A 12,784-nucleotide genomic window follows, 5' to 3' on the forward strand; every position below is an offset into this window, starting at 1 on the left:
AAGGCATAATATACAGACAAGGGTCGGATGTGGTAGGATGTGAGTACAGTGGAGGTAAACCTAGGCATTGAGTGACGATGAGAGAGGTTTTGTCTCTAGAGGCACCAGTTAATCCAGGTGAGGTCACCGCATGTGTGGGGGGTGGAACAAAAGGGCTATCTAAGAATATTGGGCAGGGCTAGGGACTACAGTGAAATAAAACAATAATCACTAACCAAAACAGAAATAGACAAGGCATATTGACATTATTAGGGAGAGGCATGTGTAGCTGAGTGATCATAGGGTCAGACAAGTAGCAATAGATGAGTCAGGTAGCCGATTCAGTAGTTGCTACTACGTTAGGTCAAGGCTAGCTCCATGCTAACTGGTGCTTGCTTCGGGACAGCGACGTTAGCCAGGAGTAGCCACTCGGATTGAAGCTAGCTAGCTGCGATGATCCAGTGTAACAGCTTGCAATAGGAATCCGGAGATGTAGTCGAGAAAAAGCAGTCCGATATGCTCTGGGTTGATATCGCTGTGCAGAATGGCAGATAGTGACTGAGCTGAGGCTGGCTGATTTCTAAGTTAACGGTGAAGACCGCTAGCAGTGGCTAACTGACTACTAGCTAGTAGCTAGTTAGCTGGCTAGCTCCTGATAGGGGTTCTAAAGTATAAAAATAGCAGATCCGTACCACATTGGGTGAGGTGGGTTGCAGTAGAGTATATTCAGTCAGTAGATGGAAAGTGCGATTAATTAAAATATATACGAAACATATACGAAAAAAAACAAGGGAAAACCATATTTACACGGTACAGGACGGGACAAGACAAAACACACGTCCGACTGCTAAGCCATCTTGGAGAGCGATGTCTTCACTATTATTCTACAATGTAGAAAATGCTCAAAATAAAGACAAAAGACAAACCCTTGAATGAGTAGGTGTTCTAAAAGTTTTGACCGGAAGTGTACATTCGCACAAAGGGATACAAATATAGTACAGCATCTCTATCACGAGTTATCAACAAGAAAACGAGCCTATCTAGCCAACATGACAGTGTAGAAATTATGACAATTTACATCACAGGAAAGGTGCCACTAAACATATACACACAATCCTAGAGTCCCATATAGCTCATGCTAGGGTCTATTTTTCTCCACTTCCTGTCTGACTGATGTACCCAAAATAAACGGCCTGTTTGTAAAAAACAGAAATATTCTAGAAACAATTTGAATTAGCAAAAGCATGTTCTAATAACTTGAAAGTACTTACAGACGTATCTTTAACCAAGGCCTAGTAGGATCGCTCAGATTGTTCTGACAGGAAATAGCTCTAAATCGAAAGATAGCAAATTAAAAGCTACAGACCCAAATTCTCCACTAGATGACAACATAGAACAATATAATACTTTTACAGAAGTACAGCTATCAGAACACTCCTTGCTTAGCATAATGACATTTTATGTCACTATGTTTATATGCTTATTATTAGGCCATTCGTTTTGGTGGACTTGTGTGTCTTTTAGTAAGACGACATCTCCAACTTGCAGTTTAGGCTTGCCAACTTTTTCTGCGTGTCACCAGGCATTCTTGTCATCTTTTACAGAATGTTTCTGCTAGGCTGTGAACTTGTTTCCATCGCTTGCTGTAGAGATTTATGAGGTTGACGTCTACTGGGGGTGCTGTTGTAGTTTCAATATTTTGTGTCAGAAGCATTGCATGTTTAAGAACTGCTGACATCTCTGGAACTATGGGTCGAGCGTTCATGATTGCTATGACTTCAGCCATGAGTGTGGTGAGGACTTCATGTGTGAGACGAATAGAACTAACTTTCAGAAGCGTGGCATCCAGAATGCGACGAGCGATTCCGATCATCCTCTCCCAAGCTCCTCAAATGTGAAAATCCACATGCATCCTTGGTCTTGAAGGTAAGTACTCATCTCTGAGTCATCTGTTCTGATCTTCAGCTCTTTGCAGGCACCGATAAAGTTTGTGCCACAATCTGAGCGACAATAGTTGCTTTGCAGGTCCTCGGATAGAGAATAATCTTCTCAAAGCTTCGATGTGTACCGCTCCGGTACTCATGCAGAAGAACAGGACGGACCAGCTTTTACTTTCAGCACTGCCTTCTCTGGTCCTATGAGAGGTGATGCTCCAGGGTCCAATGATGTCCTGTCCAACATGAGTGAATAGAGGATCAGAGGCAAGTCTGTCTGCAGGTAAGTCTGACATACAGTATTTTGCTCATCCAGTTGTTATAACGTTGCCCTCTTTGGACACAGCTCTGCACCATCCCCCTACCTCTGCACCATTCCCCTACCTCTGTCTCCCACACCCAGGCTGCTGTGGTCAGAGAGGACGTAAATTCCTAGGGAAGATCCTGCCTCATGGCCAGACAGTATAGAGAGAGATTGAGTTCATGTAGAGAACAAACAAATTTCTTCCACCTCACAGAACTGGAGAACTGAATGACATTTATGTTCTGGAGAAGGTATAAAAGATCGGTGAAGAATCCAGCTACGAACTGGTCCGTTTGGTACAATTTGTGAAACTCATCGGAGACAATACAGCCACATTACTATAACGCTGTTTATACAATAGCCTCAGATATGAGGCTTACATCTAATTGTTGTATAAGATGAATGGGGGAGGATGATACTGTTTGTGAAATTGTGTAATGTGATTTTGGACTGTTTAATGAAGGAAACTCCAATTCCCTTTGGAGTTCAACTAAATCAGAGAACCGCCCATGAGCACAGTTATGGTCTGGCGTCCTGGGACAGGCCCTTTTCTACTCTTCCGAATAAAACCCCCACCCGGGTTTTCTATCACCAGACCATGTTCCTCTCAATTACGAGAGGACTAAGGTTGAGACCAACTTACCTCGATAACGAGAGGGCCAAGGTTTGAGAGGAGACCATAAACCTGAGTATAAGCTAAGGTTTGAGTAGATGGCTGAAAATTTTAACCATACCATGTGGTTGAACTCTTAGACTATCGATACCGACAGAATAAGAACAAGTCTTTGATATTAATTACTAGTCTGCAGCTAGGAATTCGGTATCATTGAATGCGAAGACCGACAACCTCCGAAACATCTATTCTATAACGACATGAATGAATGTCACTCTGAACTATACATTCTAACCACAACAGAGAGAGAGAGAGAGAGAGAGAGAGAGAGAGAGAGAGAGAGAGAGAGAGAGAGAGAGAGAGAGAGAGAGAGAGAGAGGGCGGACAGACTCTCCAACAGAAACAAACTTTTCAACAGAGATCCCGACGACACACTGAGCATAAATATATATATTGATTGCAATTGTTCCCGAATGAGTGAGCGTTCATGTGCAAAGGATTCGAATTTCAATTGTTAGAATTATCACTCTGTCTAACAAGCCGCCATGCCGGTTTAGCCCACTAGGGTACATCCCCCTATCATTTAGATGTATTTATGTAACCATATCTAATGTGTTTGTTTGTGTGATGCATTTCTGTGAATTACTTTGTTAGTAAATAAATTATTTTAAGACAATTGATGTATGGATGACTCATAGTGAAGACTGGGTTCGTGCAGATAACCAACAATTTACGACGTTTGGAATGAGACTGATAAATAATAATTAATTAATTTGAAGACTAATATGATATGAAAATATCTGAAAGTTATAGTAGGAAAATTATAACTTTATAATCTGAATATTTTCTTTGGTGCCCCGACTTCCTAGTTAATTACAGTTACATGATGAATCAGTTTAATCGCGTAATACTAATTACAGAGAGATAAATAAGTCTTCAGTTTTAATGATGCCAAAGACACAACACAGTTTTCCTCTAAGTTTTCTGCATATCACACATTTATGAATTATGCTGGATACCAGTATTTTACTTCCAATTATCCACAATACAGCTGACCGGATTGCGTCTTCAGTGAAGTGACAACCCTGATGTGCAACTTGCTTGTGTTATTGCCTCACCAACAGAGTGGTGACATGGTGGTTCTTGGGCATGATGAAAGGGTGTTTCTCTTCCCATGACATATCAGCTGCTGCTGTGCGACCTCTGATTCTTAGCAACCCATCCTTATCAATGATAGAGTCCAGCTTGTTTAGTGGACTGTGCTTGGTGACCTCTGCTCTTTTGGTGAGGCACTTTATTTCTTATTTGAAGACTTCTTGCTGTATGCATCTGATGATGGTGGTATTGGCTTGTTTAAGAAGGTAGCCTTTATCACTGTCTGGAGCCCTGGAGAAGGATTTGGCCATTTGGAGTAGTTTTGTGATTGCTTGGGTGAGCAACTTCCAGCTGGAGAAGAGTTCAAACCTGTGTGAGCCAAATAGGACTTCAGTAGCTTCGGTAGTGAAGGTTGTGACTTGCAGTTGGATCTCTGTGTCAGTATCTGATCCTACAAGTTTGAAAGTTTCTGACTGAGTAGACTCTTCTCTCTCTATCTTTGTCAGGAAGGGTGGGCCTGAGAACCAGGTGGTGTGATTGAGGACGGCTGCTGGCACAGGCCTAGTTCCACGATCTGCTGGATTTTTCTCTGTACTGACGTGGTACTACTGGTCTGGCTGTGTGGACTTCCTTATGCGAATTACTCTGTTTGACACATAGATGTAGAATCTTCTTGAGGTGTTGTGAATATATCCTAGCATAATCTTGCTGTCTGTGTAGAACTTCACTTCATGAATCTAAATGTCCATCTCATCAATGATCAGTTCTGTCATCTCAACTGCTAAGACAATGGCACAAAGCTCTAGGCTTGAAACAGTGTGAGCAGAATGTGGAGCCAGTTTGGAATTTCCCATAATGAACCCAACATGACTTTTTCCTTTGACATCAGCCATTCTGAGGTAGGCTACAGCTGATATGGCCATCCTGGATGCATCTGAGAAAATGCACAGTTCTCTTCGCACGTGGAAGAATCCAATCCGAGATGGCGTAGCAGTCAGACGTCTTTTGAATTAATCTTGTCGTGTACCGTGTACATATCTTTATATATATCTTTTTAGATATTTTTTCTTCACATATATTTTTAAAATATTTTTCTTAACCCCAACTTCAACATAATCTCCTGCAACCCGCCTCACACAATGTGGTATGGATCTGCTATTTTTTTTTACCTCAGAACCGGAACCCCCAACAGAAGCTAGCCAGCTAACTAACTACTAGCTAGTAGTCAGCTATCCACTGATAGTGGTCATCAGCTAACCTTTAGCCAGGACAACTCCTGCCAGTCTGTACAGCGGTTTTCAACCCAGAGCTTATCAGACTCATTTTTCTCCATATCACCTGATTCCTACCGCAAGCTCTGTACCTCTTCACCTGGATCGACACAGCTAGCTAGATGCTGTCCGATTGGCTTCTCCTGGCTAACGTCCCTGTCCCGAAGCAAGCACCAACTAGCCTGGAGCTAGCCTATGCTAGGCTCGTCTCCCGGCTGGCTGAAGAGGACCATCAGCCAATCCTTGGGCTACAATACCTATTTTGCCAATTGGCCTGAACACCTTCTATTGCCGATACGGTGCCCTCCAATCCATCACGACTGGACTACCGCCATAATCCACCCGAGGGTTTTTTTCAACTGGTCTTTCGTTGCGACGTACCCTGAATGCCCATCTGATAGCCTGCTAGCCACGGCCCACTAGCTATCCAGAGCATACCGGACTGTTAGCTGTAGTGGTCCATCAGTCAATTTCTTTGGCTACTATTCCTATTTTGCCAATTGGCCTGGACACTTTTACTACACGGACACCTGCTGATCAACCACGACTGGTCTGCCGACGTAAACGCATGAAGGGGCTACAACAACAGACTTCTTCCGTCACGACATCCCCTGAATGCGTATCTGCTAGCCCGGGCCCGCTAGCTGTCTGAATCGCTGTGTCTCCAGCCTGTCCAGATATTCATTGGACCCTATGATCACTCGGCTACGGATTGCCTCTCTCTAATCTCAATATGCCTTGTCCATTGCTGTTTTGGGTAGTGATTATTGTCTTATTTCACTGTAGAGTCTCCTGCCCTGCTCAAAATGCCTCAGCTAACCCTCTTGTCCCACCCCCCACTCATGCGGTGACCTCATCTGGTTTAATTGATGTCTCTAGAGACAAAACTCTCTCATCGTTACTCAATGCCTAGGTTTACCTCAACTGCATTCACATCCTACCATACCTTTGTCCGTACATTATGCATTGAATCTATTCTACCGTGCCAAGAAACCGGCTCCTTTTACTCTCTGTTCCGAACGTACGCGACGACCAGTTCTTATAGCCCTTAGCCGTACCCTTATCCTACTCCTCCTCTGCTCCTCTGGTTATGTAGAGGTTAATCCAGGCCCTGCAGTGCCTAGCTCCACTCCCATACCCCAGGCCCTCTCATTTGTTGACTTCTGTAATCGTAAAAGCCTTCGTTTCAATCATGTTAACATTAGAAGCCTCCTCCCTAAGTATGTTTTATTCATTGCTTTAGCACACTCTGCCATGTCCTAGCTGTGTCTGAATCCTGGCTTACGAGGGCCACCAGAAAAACGTGATATTTCCATCTCTAACTATAAAATTTTCCGACAAGATAGAACTGCCAAACGGGGCGGAGTTGCAATCTACTGCAGAGATAGCCTGCAGAGTTATGTCTTACTATCCAGGTCTGTGCTCAAACAATTTGATCTTCTACTTTTAAAAATCCACCTTCCCAGAAACAAGTCTCTCACCGTTGCCGCCTGCTATAGACCACCTGCTGCCCCCAGCTGTGCCCTGGACACCATTTGTGAATTGATTGCCCCTCATCTATCTTCAGAGCTCGTGCTGTTAGGTGATCTAAACTGGGACATGCTTAATTAACACCCTACAATCCTACAATCTAAGCTTGATGCCCTCAATCTCACACAAATTATCAACGAATATACCAGGTACAACCCCAAATCCGTAAACACAGGCACCCTCATAGATATCATCCTAACCCACCTGCCCTCCAAATACACCTCTGCTGTCTTCAACCAGGATCTCAGCAATCACTGCCTCATTGCTTGCGTCCGTAATGGGTCAGCGTTCAAACGACCATCCCTCATCACTGTCAAACGCCCCCTAAAACACTTCAGCGAGCAGTCCTTTCTAATCGACCTGGCCCGGGTATCCTGGAAGGATATTGACCTCATTCAGTCAGTAGAAGATGCCTGGTTGCCTGGCAGCACAAACTCCAAAAGGTTCTGGGACACAGTAAAGTCCATGGAGAATAAGAGCACCTCCTCCCAGCTGCCCACTGCACTGAGACTAGGAAACACTGTCACCACTGATAAATCCACAATAATTGGATATTTCAATAAGCATTTTTCTATGGCTGGCCATGCTTTTCACCTGGCCACTCCTTCCCTTGTCAACACCCCTGCACCCCCACAGCAACTTGCCCAAGCCTCCCCCATTTCTCCTTCACCCAAATCCAGATGGCTGATGTTCTGAAAGAACAGCAAAATCTGGACCCCTATAAATCAGCAGGGCTAGACAATCTGGACCCTCTCTTTCTAAAATTATTAGCCGAAATTGTTGTAACCCCTATTATTAGCCTGTTCAACCTCTCTTTCGTATCGTCCGAGATCCCGAAAGATTGGAAAGCTGCCGCGATCATCACCCTATTCAAAGGGGGAGACATTCTACACCCAAACTGCTACAGACCTATATCTATCTATCCTACCTTCTAAAATCTTTGAAAGCCAAGTTAACGAACAGATCACCAACCATTTCGAATCCCACCGTACCTTTTCCACTATGCAATCTGGTTTCTGAGCTGGTCATGGGTGCACCTCAGCCACGCTTAAAGGTCCCAAACGATATCATAACCCCCATCGATAAGTGACAATACTGTGCAGCTGTATTCATCGACCTGGCCAAGGCTTTCGACTCTGTCAATCACCACATTCTTATCGGCAGACTCAACAGCCTTGGTATCGCAAATGACTGCCTCGCCTGGTTCACCAACTACTTCTCAGACAGAGTTCAGTGTGTCAAATCGAAGGGCCTGTTGTCCGGACCTCTGGCAGTCTCTATGGGGGTGCCACAGGGTTCAATTCTCGGGGCGACTTTTTTCTTTGTATACATCAAATATGTCGCTCTTACTGCTGGTGATTCTCTGATCCACCTCTATGCAGACGACACCATTCTGTATAATTCTGGCCCCGCCTTGGACACTGTGTTAACTAACCTCCAGACGAGCTTCAATGCCATACAACTCTCCTTCCGCGGCCTCCAATTGCTCTTAAATGCAAGTTAAACTAAATGCATGCTCTTCAACCGATCGCTGCCCGCACCTGCCCACCCATCCAGCATCACTACTCTGGACGGTTCTGACTTAAAATATGTGGACAACAACAAATACCTAGGTGTCTGTTTAGACTGTAAACTCTCCTTCCAGACTCACATTAAGCATCTTCAACCCAAAATTAACTCTAGAATCGGCTTCCTATTTCGCAACAAAGCATCCTTCACTAATGCTGCCAAACATACCCTCGTAAAACTGACTATCCTACCGATCCTTGACTTCGGCGATGTCATTTACAAAATAGCCTCCAACACTCTACTCAGCAAATGGGATACCGTCTATCACAGTGTCATCCGTTTTGTCACCAAAGCCCCATATACTACCCACCACTGCGACCTGTATGCTCTCGTTGGCTGGCCCTCGCTTCATATTCGTCGCCAAACACACTTGCTCCAAGTCATCTATAAGTCTTTGCCAGGTAAAGCCCCACCTTATCTCAGCTCACTGGTCACCATAGCAGCACCCACCCGTAGCACACGCTCCAGCAGGTATATTTCACTGGTCAACCCGAAAGCCAATTCCTCCTTTGGCCGCTTTTCCTTTCAAATCTCTGCTTCCAATGACTGGAACGAACTGCAAAAATAACTGAAGCTGGCGACCCATGTCTCCCGCACTAACTTTAAGCACCAGCTGTCAGAGCAGCTCACAGATCACTGCACCTGTACATAACCCATCTGTAAATAGCCCATCCAACTACCTCATTCCCATACTGTTATTCATTTATTTGATTTTTTTGCTCCTTTGCATCCCAGTATCTCTACTTGCACATTCAAATTTTGCACATCTATCATTCCAGTGTTTAATTGCTAAATTGTAATTATTTCGCCACTTTGGCCTATTTATTACCTACCTCCCTAATCTTACCTCATTTGCACACACTGTATATAGGCTTTTTCTTTATTATTGACTGTATGTTTGTTTTTACCATGTGTAACTCTGTGTTGTTGTTTGTGTCGCACTGCTTTGCTTTATCTTGGCCAGGTCGCAGTTGTAAATGAGAACTTGTTCTCAACTAACCTACCTGGTTAAATAAAGGTGACATTTTTTTAAAAAATAAAGTGAAAGACAATGAGACAAGGACATAGGGCTTTCGGATAGTGAGCTGTTCGAGTTCCATCAGTTAGCCTTTCCACATTTTCCACTGCATTTCTTTCTCTTCTGGTAGAGGGGTTTCCCATTCACATTGTTCATGTTCTTCTTGTGAACGGCTTCTCTTCTCGGGATACACGAAAGGGGAAGCTGTCTGTTTCTAGATTCCAACTGATGCCTAAGCTTCGCTGAAGAGGTAGTGAATCTACCCCTACTTTTGTGCAATCCTCTGAAAGAAATGCTTTCATGACTTTACTGCTGTTGGAGGCTATCTCGTGCAGCCCCCCTGTTTCAACTTATACCGGAGCCTGTGCATGTATATTTTTATCCTACAAATGGATGAAACTGAGGGGGTACGTGCCCCTTCTGTTTCAATGGGAAGGACACCTCTGAGTTTGGCTTGTTGTGCTCTATCACCAGATCATCAAAACAGTCATTGCATCTGTATGCGAATATTAGCGTCTCTCTTTGAGGAGTTAAAATTACCGGTGCTGCTCTAAAGCTCACTTCATAAATGATGGTCAAATACAATTATTTACTCTAGGTGCTTTTTAATCAATCATGCCAGCGCACATGTAATGCATATTTCATCAAGCTTTTCTCTGTGATTCTAAGGATTACAAGAGTGGATGATCTAAAAAATAAAGTGGTATTCAATACCCCACTCTGTAGTGGAGTCATATTGATTTTAACATGGACTGGGTGGTGCTATTTCCTAGAACTATTGCTTGCTTCCACATAACACTGATAAGGAAAGCTTAAAGGGGGAAAAGTCCTTCCCCAAGATCTGTTCAAGGTAACCTGAACCAGGCTCTCAATGGAGTCCCTTTGAATTATATGCATTGAGATGTTAATCCTTCTGACAACGCCGTGCTTCTAGTTATGCCTCATAACTTTAGGAAGTACATTCTGTCCCCATCAGTTTACAAAGAGAGCTAAAGCTGCAGAGTCATGAAAGTATGACAGATTCTTCTTTGACTAAAGACCCACAAACAAGAAGCAGCTGTTCTCACAAGTCCAAGCCGACCATTTTCAAGGGCATATTGTCCAAGAATGTTAACGCATAAAGTAATCACAGGCGATGATTCAGAGAGGAACAAGTAATGGAAATGAAATTTACAGTTTTGGCCCAGTATATCACACAGGAGAGCTATCGGGGAATGGAGACTCCAGGGCACGACTGATCCCTGCAAGTTTTTCCAAACTCACACGAGTCACTGTCCTGTAAAAAATGGAGGCCTTCCATCACTTGTCTCTGACATGCTGCCTGTGCTTCTTGCCACTATCTTCCACTTGGCCTCCAGGAAGCTGGCAAATACACAATTAAGTCCAACCATTGCCTTCCCTGCCTGTCAATGCCACAGCAATTCCACATGACTTCTCCACTTGATTTGGAGTCAATGAAAAGCGATGAACTCTGGGAATTCCAACCCCTGCCTTTCCCACCAAACAGCCCCACAATTTACAGTGCCTTGCAAAATGATTCAGACCCCTTGGATTTCTTCAGATTTTATTGTGTTACAAATTAAAATGTATTTAATGTTCATTTTTTGTCAACAATCTACACAAAATACTACGTAATGTCAAAGTGGAAGAAAAATTATAAATGATTTTAAGATTAATACAAATTAAATAACTAAAATATAGGTGTTGCAAAAGTATTCAGCTCCCTGAGTCAATTAATGTTATAAACACCTTTGGCATTTGGCATAAGAGTTTTGCACAACTGGATTGCACATGTTTTTGCCCATTATTCTTGAAAACATTCTTCAAGCTTGTGTTGTGTTGTAGGTTATTGTCCTACTGAAAGGTGAATTCCTCTCCCAATCTCTTATGTTAAGGAGACTGGAACAGGTTTTCCTCTGGGATTGTGCCTGTGCTTCGCTCCATTCCGTTTCTTTTTATCCGGAAAACTCCCCAGTATTTGCTGATGTCAAGCATACCCATACCATGATGCAACCACCACCATGCTTGAAAATAAGGAGGCAGTTACTCAGTGATGTGTTGTGTTGGATTTGCCCCAAACATAAGGTTTTGCATTTACTGTAGGCCAAAAAGTGTATTGCTTTGCTGTGCTTTTTTGCAGTTTTACTTTAGTGCTTTGTTGCATACAAGGATGATGTTTTGTAATATTTTTTATTCTGTAGTCTTCTTTCACTCTGTCATTTAGGTCATTATTGAGGAGTCAATACAATGTCATTGATCCATCCTCAGTTTTCTCCCATCACAGCCATTGAACTCTGGTCTTTGTAGTTGAATCTGTGCTTGATATTCAATACTTGACTGAGGGGCTTTACATATGTTGTATGTATTGGGGACAGAGGAAAGATTAGTCATAAAAAATATTTTTTTAAATACAACATTAATTTAACTAGGCAAGTCAGTTAAGAACAAATTCTTATTTACAATGACGGACTACCTCAGACGCCACTGGGCTAATTGTGCACCGCCCGATGGGACTCCCAATCACGGCCGGATGTGATGCAGCCTGAATTCAAACCAGTGACTGCAGTGACGCCTCTTGCACTGAGATGCAGTGCCTTAGACCGCTGCACCACTCTTCCACTTTGACATTGCAGAGGATTTTTTGTATATTGTTGACAAAAATACAATTAAATCCCTTTTTAATACCACTTTGTAACAGAATAAAATTTGAAGAAATCCAAGGGATCTGAATACTTTTGCAAGGCACTGTATATGCTGGCATCATTTTAAAAAAAATGTAACATTCTTGACATACCTTACCAAAATCATGTCAACGCCCATTATTTAATTCAGCCAAATTTTACTCCTGAACTCATTTTGGCTTTCCAAAACAAAGGGGCTGAATACTTATGCAATGACTATACTTTTGTTATTCATTTCTCTTCCACTTTGACATTGCAGAGCATGTTTTGTATATTGTTGACAAAAAAAGTAAATTTAAATCCCTTTTAATCCCACTTTGTAATACAATAAAATGTGAAGCAATCCAAGGGGTCTGAATACTTTTGCAAGGCACTGTATATGCTGGCATCATTTCAAAAATGCTTGACGTACCTTACCATCCTTACTTACCAATGATTTGTGTATTAAAATGTTGACAACAGTGCGTTGGTTTTCTACTTGGAGAGTATAGCATCCTCAATACAATATCAATGACCTCAGAAACAGGTTTGGATGGCAATTGGTTTTATGGTTTAGGTTTTCTAAAGTCCAGGCCCTTTATTCAGTAGCAAAACTGATCAATACTCCTACTCCGAGAAATTTTATGAATACAGGCCCTGTTGCTTGCTTGGGGTAGACAAACAGCACCGATCTTCAAATGGACAAGTTTGGTAATGTTTGTTTTTTTTACAAATTAACACTGGGCAAATTTTGGGGAGCAAACATCAAGTTTTTGCTGACACAAAAGGCAATTACATAGCAGTTTTGCTA

The 12,784-nt window shown here is 42.8% G+C and overlaps 1 long non-coding RNA gene across 1 annotated transcript in view; it reads left to right on the plus strand.

Moving 5' to 3' along the window:
- Positions 1–12,784, plus strand: part of LOC149972558 (uncharacterized) — a 140,056-nt gene that overhangs the window by 87,006 nt on the left and 40,266 nt on the right. The window contains exons 3-4 of the long non-coding RNA XR_016491047.1: positions 1,691–1,905; positions 2,005–2,196. This is a non-coding gene — a long non-coding RNA (uncharacterized LOC149972558). The remainder of the gene's footprint in view (positions 1–1,690; positions 1,906–2,004; positions 2,197–12,784) is intronic.

The sequence above is a fragment of the Oncorhynchus mykiss genome, chromosome 23 (genome assembly GCF_057628025.1).
Source record: "Oncorhynchus mykiss isolate SJ-2025 chromosome 23, ASM5762802v1, whole genome shotgun sequence".
NCBI lineage: Eukaryota > Metazoa > Chordata > Actinopteri > Salmoniformes > Salmonidae > Oncorhynchus > Oncorhynchus mykiss.